The 8,409-nt window shown below is 42.3% G+C and overlaps 1 long non-coding RNA gene across 1 annotated transcript; it reads left to right on the forward strand.

Moving 5' to 3' along the window:
- The first annotated feature begins 506 nt into the window (after positions 1-506).
- Positions 507-4,832, forward strand: LOC112958589. Its single transcript, XR_003251452.1, has 4 exons — positions 507-980; positions 1,628-1,761; positions 1,988-2,072; positions 2,281-4,832. It is a non-coding gene; the product is annotated as an uncharacterized LOC112958589 (long non-coding RNA).
- The last annotated feature ends 3,577 nt before the right edge of the window (positions 4,833-8,409 follow it).

The following is an 8,409-nucleotide window of genomic DNA, read 5'->3' on the forward strand; positions in this document are numbered from 1 at the left end:
AGATTTTTCAAGGCAAAGTGTGTGTTTTGGAGTTTTATTTGAAGACATTACCTGGATTTCAGCAGGAGCGAGAGCCCTCCATGCCCACCCCAGAGCAGAGAGCGAGGAAACCCTGCAAGTCCCAGTCTCCAAGCCCTCCTGGCATGGCACAGCCCGTTACAAAGTGCTTGGTGCAGTGATGAAGAGCTGTATCCAGACCTCTTCTGCTGGAGGAGGGAGCTGTAGCTCCTTTGGGCTTAGTGCAGTGACTATTGAGCATGAGCAATGATGAATAAACTAGGATTCCTGCAGCCTGCAGGAGAGGAGCCAATAACACTTCCCATGCTCGTTAAGGCCCTTGGCACCTTTGTGTAGCTGCTGAGAAATATTGATCCAAATACCCTGGACAAAGTGTGCACACTCCAGCCCTGCACTGTCAATATTTGGTTCCAGTCCTTCATGTCACTGAGACTCCAGCTGCCCCCTGCACAACCTCAGTGGTGCTTTGGGCAGAGCCCTGCAAGACCAGCAACCTCCTGCACAGGTGTCACAAGTGGCACAGAGCTCCTGCCTGCTGGTGCATGGACCATTGTAAGCCTCAAGTGCCTTTCAGCTATATTCCCATCCCAAACCTGCCTGTCCAGGATGGACCAAGGACATGTTCAAGTTTCTACCATGCCATGGACCTCTCTGAAACCCCATGTTCGGAAGACTTGATTCCATCCTGAGATGCCTCATGCCTCTTCTATGTTCCTGTCTGTGGAAGGCTCTGCTGCAGATCAAACATCCCCGCAGTACCTCCAAGGAGATAATTTAATTGTGCTTTAGAAGGTACCCTTTCTAGTTGACATGATTTCCCATTAAAAAAGAGACCAAATGTTATTGCACAAGTCAAGACAATAGCACAGTGTGATCGACTTATCTGGGAGATAACATTTTATTGACATGCCAAGAGCAAAAACTAATGAGGCACAGAAGAGAGGAAGCAGAGTTGCTTACTGGTAAGTCCCATCTTTGCAAACACTGATCTCATTCAGTGACAGAATAGAGCATATAAAGAGCTAATGAATAGATGCACTGAAAGCAAGCAGTGCCAAAAACATCCCTAGATATGTTTTGTTCTTAACCTTAATTCTAAAATGCCTTTGTATGGTCAATAAGAGCAGACATGGCAGCTCAGAGTCGCTTGTTTTATTTTTACATAAAATTTAAGTTCTGAACACTCAAAGTCTGGATCTTCAAGGTCCTTGGATCTCAAAGCAAGTAGGAGATTCCATTCTCATTAGGAGCAGGAGGCTAAAGTAGGAGGAAATAAAGCATTATGTGGGTATAGAGTTATATCTTTTTATAATATGTGGGCTGACAGACTTAAGGGTTAAATACAAGTTGTCAAATCATCATGGAAGAACCTCTGATATATCAATAAATTTCAGAGTGTGCATCTGTCTCCATAAACTTCTTGTTTGGCTTTTTTCTTGGTGATATTTTTGAGAAAAGAACAGCCTCATCACTCATGGGTACCTTTTTTCTCATTTTCTGGTTAAGAAGGAATTTATTTCTATAAATATTTTTATTTATGCTAATTGTATAGGAAAATTTATAGGAATTTTATTTATTACTATTGGCTAACTGCTCTGCCTATTTACAGGCTGCCATTTCTCATGAAGAAATACATCTGAACAGTATCACTAGAATTTGGCAAACTGCTGCTGTGGGTTGCCGTGTGGAGGGCAATCACACCATGCAGAGTGGTCAACCTATCCCCACATCTCCAGCAGCAAGGTAAGCACTTGTGTTGGGTGGCAAATCTCTCCTGAATATCTGCAGGCAGGAACAAGAGCAATCCATGCTCTCCAGAGCAGCTTGGTGGAAATGTTTAGCTTCAGCTACAAAGTGATGCTGTGGCCTTTGTAAGAGGAGAGCTGTGCATCTTTTCAAGGCATGTTTTACCTTGTCAGTGACTACAGCATTAACTTTGGCCACTTCCCAAGTGTTCTTGCCTTTCCAGTTTAAATAGAACCAGAAGAGCCCTGATGCTGGAATGAAAGACGGCTGTTGTTCTGGCTGCTTTGTGCTCTCCTGTCAAGGGCCAGGTAGCTGACCACAGCTCTCCCCCATCCCAAGCCCTTGGGTCACATTTTTTTGGAAGAATCCAAGCAAAACTTTGCACAGTCCATCCCATAGCCAGCACTGGTGAGAGACAGGACACATCGACCCTATGTTTTCTACAGATAACTTGGAAGCCTTAGGCTATATACATGAACCTGAGATAAAAGCCTTTTTTTGGCCTTCTCTTCACAGGTAAACTCTGCAGAAGGGACCAGCACCACTAAGACCAGGCTCAATTGCAGGCTCTGCTGTGATGAAAGTGGAAGAGGTGCCAAAGGACACAGGTTGCTGAATTTTGCTGAGAAGAAAGTAGGTGGGAAGGTGGGGGGTTCCCCACAGTCACAGGAGGAGGAACAGGTAGCATTGAGCTATACACTGCCTTATAGATTCTGGCCAGAGCAATCAAAAATAAGCTGTTTTTGTCCCTTGACCTTGTGTGCGGGATATAAGAGCACTGGGTGGATGCTGAGCTACCGTATGGTCCTGATGTTGGTCACACTGCAGGAGGGCTCAGCGATACCTGTTCAGCAGGATGAAGCCAGGCTGCAAGCCAGCCCAGAGAATATTCCCATCTACAGCAACCAGAGGATAAAGCTGATGTAGTAACCTTCCTACCAGCCATTAACCCAAGATAAATGCTGTACAATTATGAATTTATCTGCTATTTATTATAATAGCAGCAATCTTAATGAATTAAGTCACTGTTTAGGTGAGTTATTTCCATAGATAATTTATTGTAAGTTAAATTTTCCTTTACCAAATCTGTTTTAGAGTCCATAACTTTATCTTTAATGCATGATGTATCACTTAATGACAGCTTTTGGCTGTGCATTAGTGAACTCTAGTTAATACAATATTTCTTCCAGATAATTTTCCTAGTAAAGGAAGTACAACATTTGTACTCATTTTCATGCCAGCTCTCCAGAGAGGGGCTGAGAGTGGAGGTATATGTATGTATTTATCTGTGGGGGAGGTAAAGGTGACTATTTGAGTGGAGGTATATGTATGTATTTATCTGTGGGGGAGGTAAAGGTGACTATTTGAAGAATCTTAAGAGCTCTTTCATAGACTCTTCTAATGCCCATTTTTTGCTGGTAATAAGTGCACTAGTAAATTTAAGAGCCTTCTGGGGTTTCTCTGGGTTTCTCTGAACCTCCACCCTCACTAGCAGCAAATGACATTTGTTAGCACGGATACAGTTTGGTCTCTGCAAAGCAGATTGCTTCTTCCTAGGTATGGTGGAGTTACCAGTGTAGATACAGTCTGCTGATCACTCTCATGTCCAAATATGAGCTCTTTACAAATACATTAGTGCTGATATTTAAAACCATTGAGTGCATAAATAAGCAGGGTCCCAGCAGTAAATTCAGCCTGCAGGGAAGACAGGTATTTTGGTAGCAGGCACTGGGAGAAATGAGAGAAAAATTTTGCAAAGCTTTTGATCCAAGGACCAATGGGTTAAAGACAGTGGCTATATCAGTTGGGCTGAAGGTAACTTTCTGTCAGTGTCAGTAGTAGCAGTGCTCATGGGCCCTTTTCTGACTGCAGCCATTGCAGGGTGGCATCATAGAGGTGAATTTTAATCTAAGAGTATTTAGGATAGTCTGAGATGAACAGGGATGTGTGACCTTCAGAAAACAGGAATAGTTCAAGATTGAACCATATTTGCAGCCATCTTCGGTGTAATGGAGCTGCCATCAAAATGGGCATAAAGAAGTGATATAAGCCTTAAAGTATATTGTTGAAAATACCACCTCTCTTGCTGAACTTTGGTGAGACAGGCCACAAACACCAGCTAGGAGCTAGCTGTTGAGTGGAATCAATAATTAAAACATAAAACTGAGAGTCTCCAAAGAACAGTAAAAAGAACATTTGGGATGAGCAAGGGCAGAGCAGACAAAGAACAAAGACTTCAAAAGTTCTGGAAGTCCTTTCTTGGACCACACAAGACGGGAAGGTACTTTTATTATCTCCTGTGCTGTGATTTCAGGAATGCTGATTTGATTGAATGTTTTCTAATTTTAAGTTCTTTCATATAAAAAAGAAGTATAGTTTAAAAGGACTGCTCAGTTGCAAATGCCTTCTTATGGAAAAAAATCAAATTCAATCTTTCTGGAGGAAAATCTAAGCTTTTTAGCCTCTGACCAAATCAACATGCTGGACCCTCAGATGAAGCTAGTGGAGTTAAAATTTGTACTTGCTGCTGAACAGCAAATGCCAGAAGGGTAATGCATTTTGTTAGACCCCAATGACAAGAACAATCTATTAGCAAAGCTGTGACATAATGAAACCTCTCAACATGCCATCTTTATGGAGTGAAAATGCTCCTTTCTACCTCCGTGCTGGGGAGCAGATACACATTGGTTTGGCCAACCTAGACTCCATGGAGAATGGCAAGTCCCCTTTCTGTAGAGCATGATGAATAATAGATGTGATGAAAAATGTTTCAAAAACTGTGACCCTACTGTGTTCTGGCATGGCTGGTTCAGGTACTAGTTTGTTTGACCCTCAGTACTGGCTTTTCTGAAGCTCTCTGTCCTGGACAGGCTGGGTGCTCTACCTGGGTTTTATGTCTCTGAGCAGCTTCTCTTTCCTTTTTCCTGAGCTTTTGACATCTCTCAAGCCTTTTGCAAAAGGGAATTAAAGCATCCTGCCATTAAATTCTGCAAAATCATAGTGTAATCTCCTGACAGCATTACACCCTTATAGAATGAGACTTACCCTTGCATGGAGGAAAACTTAGTATTTCATTAAAGAAGCTACATGTGCAATGCCATAAAGAGCTTCCAGATGGCTTGAGTTCCCAATTTGACTCCTCTGTCTGCAGAACCACAGTCTGCAGTGAACTTGCTCCAGCCCCCATCTAAGGCTGGAATTATGGAGTGCTGCAAGGAGGCACTGGGACAGCCTCAGAGCTGGCTTATCCCTTCAATGACAAATCTGCATCATCTAGAGTGTTTATTGGAGATGCATATCTCCAATGGATTTTATTGTGATAGAGACCTGTGGGTACCGCAGCAGAGGTCTGCAGTGCACTTCTGCAAAATGATTCACAAGTGGTGAGATGGCAATGATAAGATTCATTATTTTACAAAAATATCTCTAATTTCCTGCCTGAAATGTGCTCTCCGAAATGAGCAAGGAGCTTTCTCTATGGTGGCCCACTGTTATCATTGGACTGTTGCTGGAAGTCCTGATCTGCTATGTGTAAGGATTAGCATGACTGGGAAGCAAAACAACAACATGAACAGATTTTAACAGTGTAAAACATTTTGGGTTTGCTACCAGCCAGAGCTCAGCATGCTTAATTAAGGTGTGTGAGCTAGAAGGAAGCTCATCTCTGCTGCTAAAGCTAATTTTTGTTGTTTTATTAGATAGCAAAGAAAAAGACAGATTGAGACTACATTTCCATCCCTCTTTTTTTTTTTTGCCTGTCCCCAGCAGTAGGTAGAAAGATAAAATCCCTTCACATGAAATCAGCTTAATGAAGGAGCAGGACTCTATACAATTAGCTGAAGACACAGTTGTACACCTCGTTGCATACACCGGAGCTCCAATCTGTGTTTCCCCAGTGAGAATATTTACAGAGCGACTGCTTGGGCTAAAGTTCATAATTAAAGCTGTAAGTTTTGGCTCACTGCTAAATTTGCCTTCATGCAGAGAGAGTAGGAGGGGAAAGGAGGAGAGTCTGTCTCCCTCCTGGGAAGCCTTGTTTACTAGTATTTTGTAGGTCTTCTCCTGCTGTTCACTCTTTTCAGGCTTGCAAAGAGAGGGACACTGGAAGCAACCATGTATAGGTCTTTCTGGGACCTGACCACCATCATCTGGTTTCTCTTTTGCAGTGCAGCCCCTGCAATATAGAAATAACCGTGGAGCCAGATGTCTTCATGCAAGGGGTCCCACGTTAACAGTGTAATTTGGGGAATGGTCAGGTTTGCCTGTTGCCACAAAGCACAGATATGTTTCACTTCGTTGTGCCATGAACAGTCCGCTATGAAAACCTGAGGTTCTTTGGGAGATTGGAGGATATTCACAGGCTATCCCTGTTTAATTCCATTGATCAATAGCTGCACTTTCACATGTTTTCAGTGCAAGACTCCAAGCACACCTTTGTAGGCATCTTGGCATGTCCCAGTTATTGATGGAACAAAATACCTCCAGGAATGCAAATAACTCATGTTTTCTATGTCTTGCACACATAGTGATATACTTCCTGAATTTTAGACCTTTTCTAGTGAAAATGACATATCTAATTTGCGAGGAAAATATGATCTCCTCTCAAGTGCTTCTGAGGGGCTTGCTCACATGCAAATACTTCCTTATCACTTGTCCATAATCTGTCTAGATGTGGCAGAATAGGGCCCTGTTAATAATGTTTGTGTGTCCACAGCAGGGTGGCCGAGTCACTGTTTGCAGTACGCAAAGCAAGACAAAGCTGTGGAGCACATCTATTAATAAACATGATAAATGCAAACCTTTGTGATAGGGAGTTGCATATCTCTCCTGAAGAGACAGCCGTTTGCTGAAATAGTGATTTATTGCTATTAAAATTGTGTGATTAGCCAACCTTGGAAAGCAGACCCAGAAAAATCTCATGGCTGCCTACTTGCATGATGAGATTTCCCAAGCATGGAAATTCAGTAGCATTTTATCAAGTGAGAACTTTATGGGAAAACATTTAATTCCAAGGCCATTGCCTGATGATGTAGTTGTGGATTTTCAGCTGCAAAATTATTACATGTTTTCTAGTGGTATTTACATTTGAAAGTAGATTTCATGTGTACAAAGATACTTGCAGGAAGATGCACCTCCCAAAAAGAAAGAAGCAGAGAAAATGCTGTGATAAAGCTAAATTACGTGGCATCAATTAGCCATCTGTTCTGCTGTGTGGTTTCTAATGATCAAGGTGAAAACCTAAGTAGGCTGTAAAAATAGAGAATTACAACAACATATCTACCTACAGCAAACACTTTAAGCATTAAATAAATATATGCTGGAACTAAAATTGAGTTCAATCATATTGCAAACAAATCTGAACATTTGATAGCAGAGATGGGACATTCAAGCAGGTGACATCGTTATTTGTGAAAGTGCACGACAAAATGCTCCATAGCGAAGATCTGATGGGTTTTGAAAGGGAAAGAGGAATTCAGCATATCTCAAACTGCCCTCCTTGGAGTTAATCTTTAAGCACATTAGTAAATGAACTTGCATTTGAAATGGGCCCTTTATTTGACTACCCGCTGTTTGCTGGCTCATTTTATTATCTTAAAAATGTCCACAGCAGAATAATATCAAATTATCAAACTCCCCATCTAAATAAAACTCAGTGAAGTCTCATAGGGTGGCTAACTTCACAGTTCTGTTTTAAAAGGTTTTGAAGGTAACATTTTCTTTGCTTTTCCTCATGGGGGATGTTTCCAGTGATAGCTGAGGCAACTTGGAAGCACATAGATGATGTTCTTGTGCAAAGAGCTTCCTCCAGAAATGGTTGTTCTTGCTGTATCTTCCCCTTGGGACTAAGCTTCATCACTAGGATTCCTTCTTTCAGGATAGTCATTGAGCTGGTTTCCCCATGGAGGAGTGAGGCCATGCAGATTTCAGAGGGAAGAATCAGAGTTGGTTGCTTCATAGTGAGCAACCCAGGCTTTTTTTTTTTTTTTTTTTTTTTTCCCTCCATTGCACATATGGAGCTTTTGCATGGAGAGGCAACTATTTTTCATTTGCCTCTTCCATGGATGATCTTTTCCATTTTTTGACACAGCAGGCTCTTTCTCTGCAAATATGTGAGAAATGCAAACAGGAATCTGTGTGCTGATTACATGAAGATCATCGAGAGGAGCTGGGTGGATGATGTATTGATTCTTAGAAGAAAACGACAGTGGGAGACCTGCAAGCCTGTGTTAATTTGAAATGTTGCAAGCCTGGGGGCCAAGGTCAGCAGGTGCAGACTGGGTCACATTTTATGAACATAGCTTATCAAATCTCGCCAGGAGAAAGCCAGCCAGAATCCTGCAAGTGTGCTGTTATTTGTGCCAACTATGCTTGAAGGCAGATTGTGAAGCATAAATCTGAACCTACAGCTATGCACTAGATTCAAGTACCATCTCACAGGGTTTGGGCCCAGTCATTGGGAGAGCTGGTAATCACTGGATGCTGGGGTCACCACCTGCAGCATTGCCCAAGAGATAAGACAGCTACCAGCACAGCTTATGGTGCTGCAAAGGTTAGCAGTGTGTAGATTGACAACAGCTGGGAAACGAGGCTCGTCTGTGGCTGGAGAAGATAAAAAGCAAGATTCAGGGCTTGGTATTGTCTGCC

Source organism: Nothoprocta perdicaria, unplaced genomic scaffold (assembly GCF_003342845.1).
Source record: "Nothoprocta perdicaria isolate Ctin4 unplaced genomic scaffold, notPer1 scaffold_9, whole genome shotgun sequence".
NCBI classification, from domain to species: Eukaryota; Metazoa; Chordata; class Aves; order Tinamiformes; family Tinamidae; genus Nothoprocta; species Nothoprocta perdicaria.